Here is a 12,515-nt window from a genome sequence, read left to right on the forward strand (position 1 = left end):
CCCTTAACTGGGTCAAAAACCACTTGAAACGGGGTAAAAACGGGTAAAATAGGCTTAAGGACCCAAAACTGAAGCTTCAGGACCGAAGTCCCTGTCATAAAGGAAGACGACACACATTTGTCTGTCGTAACCTTACGACTCGCGTGTTGATGACACGCAATGAGTATCAAGAAAGCCCCTGTCATAAAAAAATACGACATGCATGTTTGCATGTCATAATTTTTCCGGTTTTTCGACTACGACTTCGTTTTAAGTCCGTTTTTCATTATTTTAACGTGGGATTTTCACCCAAAACTTTATTTTATAAACTAAGGCCCCAAAATATATAAATCTACAGGGTTTTTATAAAAATGTATTAAAAGAATTGGTGGTTGGACTAATTATTGAGGGAATATTTGCTTTTCCTTATTTTATGACAAAAGCAAGCCACCACCACCTCACTCTATGATCATCCACTCTTTCCCACTACTCCTTGTCACCTTAGTGGACCTTTACACCCAATATCCAGCTCTTCCCATGTTCTAAGAGCTGGAGGATTGATCCTCTCTCCTCATTCTCCATAAAGTTCTTTCATTCTACACTTAGCAACCAAAGGACACTCTCCAAAATTCTCTCATCTTTTCTCTCAATTTCAAGAACTTCAAGGCTTTCTCCAGGGATTTCTTCCTTCAATTAGTAAGTATCTTCATAATTCACATAATTATTGAACTCCATTCTACTCAAATCATTGATATCTTACACAAATTCCATCTTATTCGGTGTTAGATTCTCGAATCATCAAGACATCTTCTTAGTGTTCTTGGGTTGAACACTTCCTCTATCTCACTTTCATCTACTGAAATCACATAAGGTGAGTTCATACCCCTACATTTACATGTTTTTCTTAAGTTTTAAGGGGGGAATACAAGTAAAATCATCAAGAACACAATTAAACTTTTTCTAACAGATTACATCAGAAAAGATGGACGTTAATCACGGACTGTTTTGGTCAACTTAAATATTTTAGTTTTCAAAACTGTTCCAGGTGCAAGTAGTTCAAACTCTTAGCTTGAAAATGGCTACTTGCACATCTCCATATGATTTTTCTACAATTTATGGTGATTTTTACAAAACTGCCTGTCATTTCAGAGGCAAACCCGGACCAGTCTGTGATTATGAACATTTTCACCTCTGTTAGAGATCACTAAAAATCATGGTAAAATTTACGAACAAACTAGACTCATATTCCAAACTCTCAAAATTTTCGGATTTGGATTTAGAGCTTTGATGATTTTTTTATAAATTTTCTAAGAACAGTAACAGAAACTGTTTTTCAACGAAAAGTTGCTGTTAATTTCATTTCACCTTGTAACATGTTGAGCAAGGTGTATATCTTTATGTGATTATATATTATTGCAATATATGACATTTTATCTTAATATTTAGACACACATCAGTTTACAAATGGATTTGGTCATATAAAATATAAAGAATAACAAGTGATTATAATCAAAGTACAATCGATACATTCAAACATTTAATAAACTATTTTGAATATAGTTTGCATACATTACCACGTACTACCCTTGGTTGATAAACTATAATAGGTATAGTTTATGATACATTACATAACAAATGCATTTAAAAAAGGGTACATTTATACAAATGATATTTTCATTAAGCAAGGTACGGCCATACGGTACCAAGTTTTCATAACACGTAATTCCGTTAATGACTTTGTGAGACATTTACTTCAAATTACCATTAAGTCCTGTATTGTAACCAGAGTCTCCTTGAGGGAGAGCGTGATACTTGTGTATAGATCTATATTGGGTTTGACAAACCCACACCTAAGCTGCATGCAACAGCTAGACCGGCAGGTCTGGGGTGACAAATGTCATAACATTTCCGACGCCTGAAGAACGTCGTTTCAGGCCAACTAGGTCATAGCATTGTTATAATAACTCACATAAAGTATTAATAAACATTGGAATTTACGGGAACTTCATTAAAATTTAACGAGTTTATGTCGATTTAAACTTGCATTGTTTTACTATAAATATGACAAATTACTTGTGCATTTCGGTCTTTGGGTTTTAAGACTACATTTACACATTAAGGAAAATATTGGATTTTCTAACACAAATACTACTTTCACAAACGAAAGGCTTTTAATAATACCAAACAAAAGCTTATGAACTCACCAACCTTTGTGTTGACACTTTTTCAAACAACTTGTATTCTCAGGAAATCATTAAACAGGTAATCAAGTGCTTTTGAGGATGGGACGCTAAGGCGTCTACTATTTCATATTTTGTCAACATATTGTAATTGATTCGTAAACATGTAATTCATACAATGATGTAACTTTTTTCAATTATATATATGTTGGTTGTGTTTGCTTGAATTACTATTATAATTGTTGTTATGATACTATACATGAAGTCCTCCACCCCCGGACGTTTCCGCCATCCTTGGTTTGGGGGTGTGACAGATTGGTATCAGAGCACAGTTTGTAGTGAATTAAGTATATCAAACCATATAAGATATACAAACTATAAACACAATTGGGACTAATAGTCTCTGATTTGTGCATTTTTCAAATAAATATACTTTTAGAAAATAAATGATTTTTTATTAAAAGTATAAATACATGCATACATGCTCATATAGTGTCATAACTAGAAGAACATAAAATAAAAGAAGAGGAGTTGTATATTATGGGTATGCCTTGGTATATGTAAATCAAGTCTGGGAAGGATATAGCCTGATCAACTATATCTGTCCGAGGAGTGACTTACATATACTGGGGGATAGTCATAATGGGCAACAAATCTATCAACCTAACTACACCCTACAGAGAATACTTTAAGAATCGAATCTAAACAGCTAAAAATACTATAGGAGTATTTGGTGATACTATAACCAACTTATGTGAAAACTAAAGACCTCTATTAGTAGGCCTATGATAACTGAGTGCATACGCCAAGGTTATACATAATTAAAGATATTATAGACTCAGAATCTATGACTATTGCTCTACTTCCTGTTCCTTGTTTGGTTGTGGACTTAGAGTAGAGTCATTTATTCGAAAGTCTATTCTATCTCAAATTATGTATAACTGATATGCACTACGTGATTATAGACGTAACTAATAAGGATCACCCCTATAAGTAATTATAGGATTAGGCGTCTATTAATGATCTCTTCTACCCCTATTCTCGCAGGAGCAACATGATGTGTAAATTTTAACGCCCGTACAAAACCTACTTCTACCCACTACCATAACTCCATCTCCAAGACGTTAACAGAAACACCAAGAATAGTTCACTAAAGTGCGAAAATATACATGTGTATATAAATGGTAAGGATATTTACTAAAAGGTTTATCAATGAAATAGGCATGCATTTTATTTCATTGAATCTCACTACTTGGTATTACAAACAATTTACAACTGGTAACTCTAAGATTCTTTAGGTGTACCTCGAAGTTATGTGTAATTAAGGAATGATTGACCTAGAAATGGTGAGTCCGCCTTAGGACCTGTTCCTTGTTTGGTTGTGGACTTAGGGTAGACTCATTAGGATCAACAGTCTAATAAAATTTTAATTACACATAACTGGGGGCATGTCAAGAGAATCTTAGGAGTGGATCAGACATGGAACAAATCACAAGATTATAATCAAGTTATTCCTACTAAATTCATAAGTCTATTTATATAGACCTCTGGTATAGCGTCGTCGGCGTAGTCGTGTCGGCAATCTAAAATATGGCTAAATACATAATACAAACTATAATACCCAAATTATACAAAATTTTCTGCATTAAAAATCAATAGACAAATACATAAAATGAAACTAAAAAAAAAAAAAGAGTATCAAACTATCAAGAGAAAAACACATACAATGTAGATTAAAATCCACTAATGATAACAAAATGGCTAAAAGAAAAGGTAAGGACTAAGGATTGTTAAGTCCTCTCTTCTTATAAATAGCTTTGAAGCAAGCTAGCCTAAGCTTCTTTGTTCTTTCTGTCAGTTCCATACCTGGCAATTTCTCCATCATCTTCTTGTGCCCTGCTAACGTCTCTACCTCCTCCTTTAATCCCAACTCCTAGTTTTTTTAGGTAGATGCAATATATTTTTCGTGTGAGTTCATAAAATTTACAATGAGTTAAGTTTATGTAAATATAAATCAGAAATCGTAGTAAAACAATTGATTCGATGTGGCATATGCCTAGGGCCTATGTTTATGTTATAAAGAAACTAATAATTAAAATTTTAGAAAATACCAAAACTACTTTGGTTATCAAGTGCATGCATACATGCATGAGTAATGTATAGAAGGTTATTATCGTAGTTTACCTTGGCATTTTGAATGAGGGATTGAAGGCTCTTAAGTTTTCTATGAGGCCATCTGTTTATGTTTAGCTCTCTGTATCTTGTCTTCAACAATGTTAACCATATCCCTAGTTCCTTTGCTGCCATGATTATCGGCATCTCAAAGTACTTCGCTATCTCTTCAAACTCCAATGGTCTCAATCTATTTGCCACCTTCCGGCCACCGTGATCAGTGGTGGCAGCACTAGAACTACCTGTAGCCTCACCACCGGATTTACAGTCTTCACTGAAACTAACCAATGGTAAATTACCATCCTCCCAACAATCCCATAAGCTTATGTTTTCAAGGGGATCAAGATCATGAAACTCATTTCTAGAAATGATGTTTTGATCTTTGTTAAGTACTGTGGAAACATTCTGATCGAGCACTTCATGCGATTTTTCCGACAACTCGAAATCCTGATGGTTGAGCAGGTCACCACTGCAAAAATCAAACCATGTTTTGATCAATATAAACAAAATCACTTTTTTGTGCGAAAGATGGTGTAATGAGTGACATTTATATATACCTGAACAGATATTGATGATCAAAGTACTGAAACCGATCGAGGTCATCTATGGGGTTTTGATGATCTGCAGGCGGATCCATTTGTGAGGGAGAAGTTAAAGAGTCGCGGTAAGAATGTGCTGATTTATATAAGGGAAGTGGGAGAAGTAACGAATAACAAATAAAGAGGAAATGAATGGTCTTTGAGCTGTAACCTTCTTTTGTGATGATTTATATAAGGTAAGTGGGAGGAGTAATAAATAAAAAATAAAGAGGAAATGAATGGTCTTTGAGCCGTAACCTTCTTCTTCAATTCACATACATATACGTATATATTGCTGCAAATTAGGACTTTTGTGCCTCATGCATTTAATGCATCACATGCCTACTGCATATTCTTGACTTTGAAGCTACGTACCAGTTTCGAATTTCCCCAGTAGCACACTTTTCATTAGAAAGTACTCCAAGTCTTCTCACATGCAAATTATGACTTGAGTGTCGCTATAGGTAACTAATAAAACTTTATTTTTTTTAACCCCTTAAATATCAGTACAAGCATCTAACATCGACATTTAAATTCTAAATTTCTTTTTATTACTAAAACTAGCATCTATTCAAGTCTATAAACCATGAATCTTGGGAACACGGCAAAACCCAAATAAGTCTTATCATCTATGTAAAAACTCAGGGTTTTTACCAGTGAATCTATCAGTAGCGGAGCTTGAACAATTAACTTGGGGGAGGGGGCCGAAAATATTATAAACTGAAAAAAAAAAAAAAAATCAAAATCAAAATCTAAATTTGAACAATAACCAATAACTCATTTAACAATAACCAAATCTATAAGTTCATAACTTGTAAATCAAATTGGAAAATCGCCAAATCACAAATGACAGCCAAATTAAAAAGAAACTCAGTAAGACAGTAGTAACGCATAAATAGGCAACGGATTGACTGAAAACAGCAGCAGCAGTGCAATACGCCAACACCAACAATCAACAATCTTACAATCAGAAAAGAAAGAACAGCTGAACAGGATATGGGTCTCGGGATTACATACCTGATTTCTATGAAGTGTGAATAGGGATTTGGGCATTAGGCGATGGCGATTGGCGAGAGTGAGACCAGGCGACTGACTTAGCGAGACAGCGAGAAACGAACAGCAGGCGAGATAGGCAGCGAATTGGGCAAATAGGGATGAATCGATTTTGATTTCTTGATATCGGGCTTGGTAACACTTGCCTATAACCCAAGTGGGGTAACAAAGTGTATGTTCATTTGAGTTGGCCCAGTAGGCAATGTGGGCCTGAAGATCCGAGGCATGTTATCTATCCACTGTCGAGAGAGAAGAGTTTTTGCAGCTCTGTGAAGCCAGCCTGACGCATTGCCTATTTCTCTAAGACCCAAGCCTAAGCTCAAGCCACATGAATCAACTCTCGACTTGGAGCGGGCAAGAGTATTGGACCATTCTGATTAGGAATCGGGAGGGGCCAAAGCCCAAGTTTGAAGATAGCAGGCTTATAACAATTTTATTTTGAACTACAATTCCTACTCCTGGCCCCAATAATACTACGCCCCTGGAATCTATGATGGCTAGTGTAAACGTTATGGTCATATATCATTAAGATTCTATGGACTTAGAATGTGTGATTCCGCCTCATTCCCTGTTCCTTGTTTGGTTGTGGGCTTAAGGCGGGGTCACCCATCCAAAATGCCCTTGCAATCTTAATAATATACGACTAGTTTACGCCAATCGACTATAAAAGAACTAGTACGACTTATAATGCAAATTTCGTCAAAATTTGTTGAAACATTCGTAATGATGGAACTCGCTAACTATAAAATATTCATAGTGGTAATACCAAGGATAAAACAGGGAGTATAAAAGCACACATAGAATACTCTATCATCCTAAAACAATAAACTCCTTTTAAATTGACTCAGCTCAAGTTACAATAAGAAATTTCCAAGGTCGTCATGTGACATCAGGCAGGTTGTTCCTCGCCATAATCAATTTCTTGTACTACGAGAAGTTTTCCACATCTTTTTCCAAACTCTTGAAGTCCCAGTCAAAATGCAAATTTCGGGACGAAATTCCCTCTAACGGGGAGATGATGTGACAACCGTCAAATTTCGCTCAAGTCAAAGTCAAACAAAGTCAACAAGTCAAACCGGTCAACTCCATTAACCCTTGTATGTTCGGGTTTACATTATACAATTCGCTATTTCAATGAGAAAACAGCATTTGAAAAATTCATGTGTTTGATTTTCCTTAGCCTTAACAGTGCTAAACAACGAACCAAAGCGATAAAACACTATTGCACAATCATCGGGATTGTGTAAGACACTAAACCATGGCTTAACGGGGTTTATGGACCTTTCGTTGCGAAGCCGGACACTCAAAAAGATCACAAACGAAACCTCTCACAATCTCTTTCACTCAACCTCTCTCTATTAAAATCTCTCCCGAATCTCTCCCAAATCTCTCTCAAAAGTTCCTTTAATTTTTTGTAATCATTCGGGCCATCCCGACCCTTAACTGGGTCAAAAACCACTTGAAACGGGGTAAAAACGGGTAAAATAGGCTTAAGGACCCAAAACTGAAGCTTCAGGACCGAAGTCCCTGTCATAAAGGAAGACGACACACATTTGTCTGTCGTAACCTTACGACTCGCGTGTTGATGACAAGCAATGAGTATCAAGAAAGTCCCTGTCATAAAAAAAGACGACATGCATGTTTGCATGTCATAATTTTTCCGGTTTTTCGACTACGACTTCGTTTTAAGTCCGTTTTTCATTATTTTAACGTGGGATTTTCACCCAAAACTTTATTTTATAAACTAAGGCCCCAAAATATATAAATCTACAGGGTTTTTATAAAAATGTATTAAAAGAATTGGTGGTTGGACTAATTATTGAGGGAATATTTGCTTTTCCTTATTTTATGACAAAAGCAAGCCACCACCACCTCACTCTATGATCATCCACTCTTTCCCACTACTCCTTGTCACCTTAGTGGACCTTTACACCCAATATCCAACTCTTCCCATGTTCTAAGAGCTGGAGGATTGATCCTCTCTCCTCATTCTCCATAAAGTTCTTTCATTCTACACTTAGCAACCAAAGGACACTCTCCAAAATTCTCTCATCTTTTCTCTCAATTTCAAGAACTTCAAGGCTTTCTCCAGGGATTTCTTCCTTCAATTAGTAAGTATCTTCATCATTCACATAATTATTGAACTCCATTCTACTCAAATCATTGATATCTTACACAAATTCCATCTTATTCGGTGTTAGATTCTCGAATCATCAAGACATCTTCTTAGTGTTCTTGGGTTGAACACTTCCTCTATCTCACTTTCATCTACTGAAATCACATAAGGTGAGTTCATACCCCTACATTTACATGTTTTTCTTAAGTTTTAAGGGGGGAATACAAGTAAAATCATCAAGAACACAATTAAACCTTTTCTAACAGATTACATCAGAAAAGATGGACGTTAATCACGGACTGTTTTGGTCAACTTAAATATTTTAGTTTTCAAAACTGTTCCAGGTGCAAGTAGTTCAAACTCTTAGCTTTAAAATGGCTACTTGCACATCTCCATATGATTTTTCTACAATTTATGGTGATTTTTACAAAACTGCCTGTCATTTCAGAGGCAAACCCGGACCAGTCTGTGATTATGAACATTTTCACCTCTGTTAGAGATCACTAAAAATCATGGTAAAATTTACGAACAAACTAGACTCATATTCCAAACTCTCAAAATTTTCGGATTTGGATTTAGAGCTTTGATGATTTTTTTATAAATTTTCTAAGAACAGTAACAGAAACTGTTTTTCAACGAAAAGTTGCTGTTAATTTCATTTCACCTTGTAACATGTTGAGCAAGGTGTATATCTTTATGTGATTATATGTTATTGCAATATGTGACATTTTATCTTAATATTTAGACACACATCAGTTTACAAATGGATTTGGTCATATAAAATATAAAGAATAACAAGTGATTATAATCAAAGTACAATCGATACATTCAAACATTTAATAAACTATTTTGAATATAGTTTGCATACATTACCACGTACTACCCTTGGTTGATAAACTATAATAGGTATAGTTTATGATACATTACATAACAAATGCATTTAAAAAGGGTACATTTATACAAATGATATTTTCATTAAGCAAGGTACGGCCATACGGTACCAAGTTTTCATAACACGTAATTCCGTTAATGACTTTGTGAGACATTTACTTCAAATTACCATTAAGTCCTGTATTGTAACCAGAGTCTCCTTGAGGGAGAGCGTGATACTTGTGTATAGATCTATATTGGGTTTGACAAACCCACACCTAAGCTGCATGCAACAGCTAGACCGGCAGGTCTGGGGTGACAAATGTCATAACATTTCCGACGCCTGAAGAACGTCGTTTCAGGCCAACTAGGTCATAGCATGGTTATAATAACTCACATAAAGTATTAATAAACATTGGAATTTACGGGAACTTCATTAAAATTTAACGAGTTTATGTCGATTTAAACTTGCATTGTTTTACTATAAATATGACAAATTACTTGTACATTTCGGTCTTTGGGTTTTAAGACTACATTTACACATTAAGGAAAATATTGGATTTTCTAACACAAATACTACTTTCACAAACGAAAGGCTTTTAATAATACCAAACAAAAGCTTATGAACTCACCAACCTTTGTGTTGACACTTTTTCAAACAACTTGTATTCTCAGGAAATCATTAAACAGGTAATCAAGTGCTTTTGAGGATGGGACGCTAAGGCGTCTACTATTTCATATTTTGTCAACATATTGTAATTGATTCGTAAACATGTAATTTATACAATGATGTAACTTTTTTCAATTATATATATGTTGGTTGTGTTTGCTTGAATTACTATTACAATTGTTGTTATGATACTATACATGAAGTCCTCCACCCCCGGACGTTTCCGCCATCCTTGGTTTGGGGGTGTGACAATCACCAAATTCAATAGCTCGCTCTACGCTTATACTATCACACCATAATTTCAAGTCAGTTCTAAAGGCTATATATTGAACCCTAGTTTCAGCACTCACACACTCACACACACACACACACACACATATATATATATATATATATATATATATATATATATATATATATATATATATATATAATAGTTCTTTTGTCGTGTGTCACCCTATTAGACCTCTTAATTAAAGTCATGCCACTTGTCATCTATTGATATTTCATTTCAAATTTTAAATTTTAAACTTCCCACTCTAATTACATTGAATTAATAACATTAGAATAAAAAATAAAAGAAAATTAATACATATTATAAGGTAATATAATTTCACATATTTATTTGAATCAACGATTATAATTTTATATAACTAAAAAAATATCTATTAATTAAATATTTATTTAAAATAATTAATTACTAATTTTGTGTTTTTACTATGAAAGTTTAATTAATTTTGTAATTGTGGATCCTACAGGTTATAAACTAGTGTGTGTGTGTATATATATATATATATATATATATATATATATATAAGAGAAATCTAAAAGATCTAGACCAAGGAAGGACGTTTTAGGGCCATGAGGGGATATTAGTCGGCTGATATGGAGTAGAAATTTGAAGATCAATAGAAGAATTATTAGGTTATCAATTTATTTATTTTTTGTATATAATTAACCAACTCTTTGATTTCTTAAACGTTCTTGTTGAGATTTGGGATCATACACTCTATGAATATTTGATATTTCTAAAACCTTAATTTTATTATTGATTGATATTTGGATAATGCGAGTTGTTTAATCTATTATGTTTGCTTGATTAAAGATCTATGCATGTTATTATTGATGCTTTTATGTTATGTAACTAAGCTGCATGATTTATATTGGATTTGGATTATATTACTTGAATTATGATTTTACTACTAGGTTAGGCGATTGCGACTAGATGATGGTATCCTTAGGTTAAATATATGAGCTTTAATTTAATGTGCATGATACGTAAGCTAATAACGTTATGTCTGAAAGGTTATCGCTAGTGTTGGGACCAATAGTACCAATTGAGTCTTACATAATACGAATTAACATAACGGATCTAGGAAAACTACCCTTGTTGGTAAATAAATTAGAAACATATGATAAAAGATATTGGTAGTTGATCTAATCAATTTAGGTCTTGATAAACAACAAACCAATATCCATTGCACATAATAGAAATCAACCATAAAATAGGAATGATTAAGTCCAAATATGAATGCATTCATATATGTTTTCCATACAAGCAACCTTGTTTGTTTTAAGTGACACTTATCATAAACACCATTTTATATGCTTTCGTTTGAGGCATATTAAAAATTAGATCTAATAATAGCATTATATATATGTTCCCCATGTGTTCGACACTTGTACTTACCTAAGTTATGTTATTCATGATCAAGTCTATTATTTGGTGTTGATAACCTCAGTTTGGTTTGTTCAATTTTATAAATTTAAAAGTGGATTTGTATTTCAAGTTTACATGTTATTTTATGCGTAACACTCAAGCATGATGATTTAGTAATTTAAGCATCAAAAAGCTTGATTAATCTAAACTTCACATCAATTTTTTTATATAAGCTTAATTGAGTTCCAATTTGAATTTCTGGTTCAAGGTAATGACAATTCCAATATTTTTATAGATCAAAAGTGAATGTAAGTCATAAGTAAAGCTTGTCACCATCGAAGCCCTAAGTCAAGCTTGAAATCTCAAAATAAGCGCCATAAGTGTGATTAGTAAAAAAACAAACTTAGATATAAAATCAACAATTGAGTTTATAAATCTCAAAATAAGTTACATGATGAATCTTGTAGCTTATATGAAATTTAGAAACATCAAAATAAATTTAGATACAACATCGATATCATGAAATCAAAATTTGGATTTCCATAATTATTAGAGTTTTATAGCTTTAAAATTTCATTTATCTTCACAATCAAGTTATACATGTCAAAATAGCAGTGCCTAGTAACTTAATGAACAAAACTAAGCCTAGAACATTAATCTAACACTTGTATGGTTTGATTTTTAGCCTTGGAGCTATATTTTAAACCCTAGGTTTCCAGATGAAGAATATGAAGATGATGCATTACCTTTTAAGCACATGGTTGAGGAATTTGTTCTCTAAAACTTCATTAATATATCAATTTAAGCCCAATACTCTTTTGGATATTTAAAATTGTCAATATTCCTCTCTAGCTCTATAAATCTCATACATTTTCAAATGAGGAAAAAGGAAATATAAGCAATTGTTATAAAGTTTATTGAACTACACATTAAACATATATAGTTTCTATTTTCCTTATTTGGGAATCAATTGAATTAATATCCGACTAACAATGTAACGTCCCAAAATTTAAAACCAAAATTTTTATTTTTTTAAATTAATGAAAACAGTATCCCAAAATATCATCATAAATCCCAAGTAGAACAAATGTATAAATACATCATAAAATATCAAAGTTATCATGAAAATGCGGAACAATATCGTGTGTGCACTGCAATCACCCCGAGCTCTTCCCCTTTGCACCAGAAGTACCTGAAACATAAACTGAAAACCGTAAGTATGAAGCTCAGTGAGTTC

The sequence above is a fragment of the Lactuca virosa genome, chromosome 4 (assembly GCF_052849685.1).
Source record: "Lactuca virosa cultivar CGN04683 chromosome 4, Lactuca_virosa_CGN04683_v6, whole genome shotgun sequence".
Classification (NCBI taxonomy): Eukaryota; Viridiplantae; Streptophyta; class Magnoliopsida; order Asterales; family Asteraceae; genus Lactuca; species Lactuca virosa.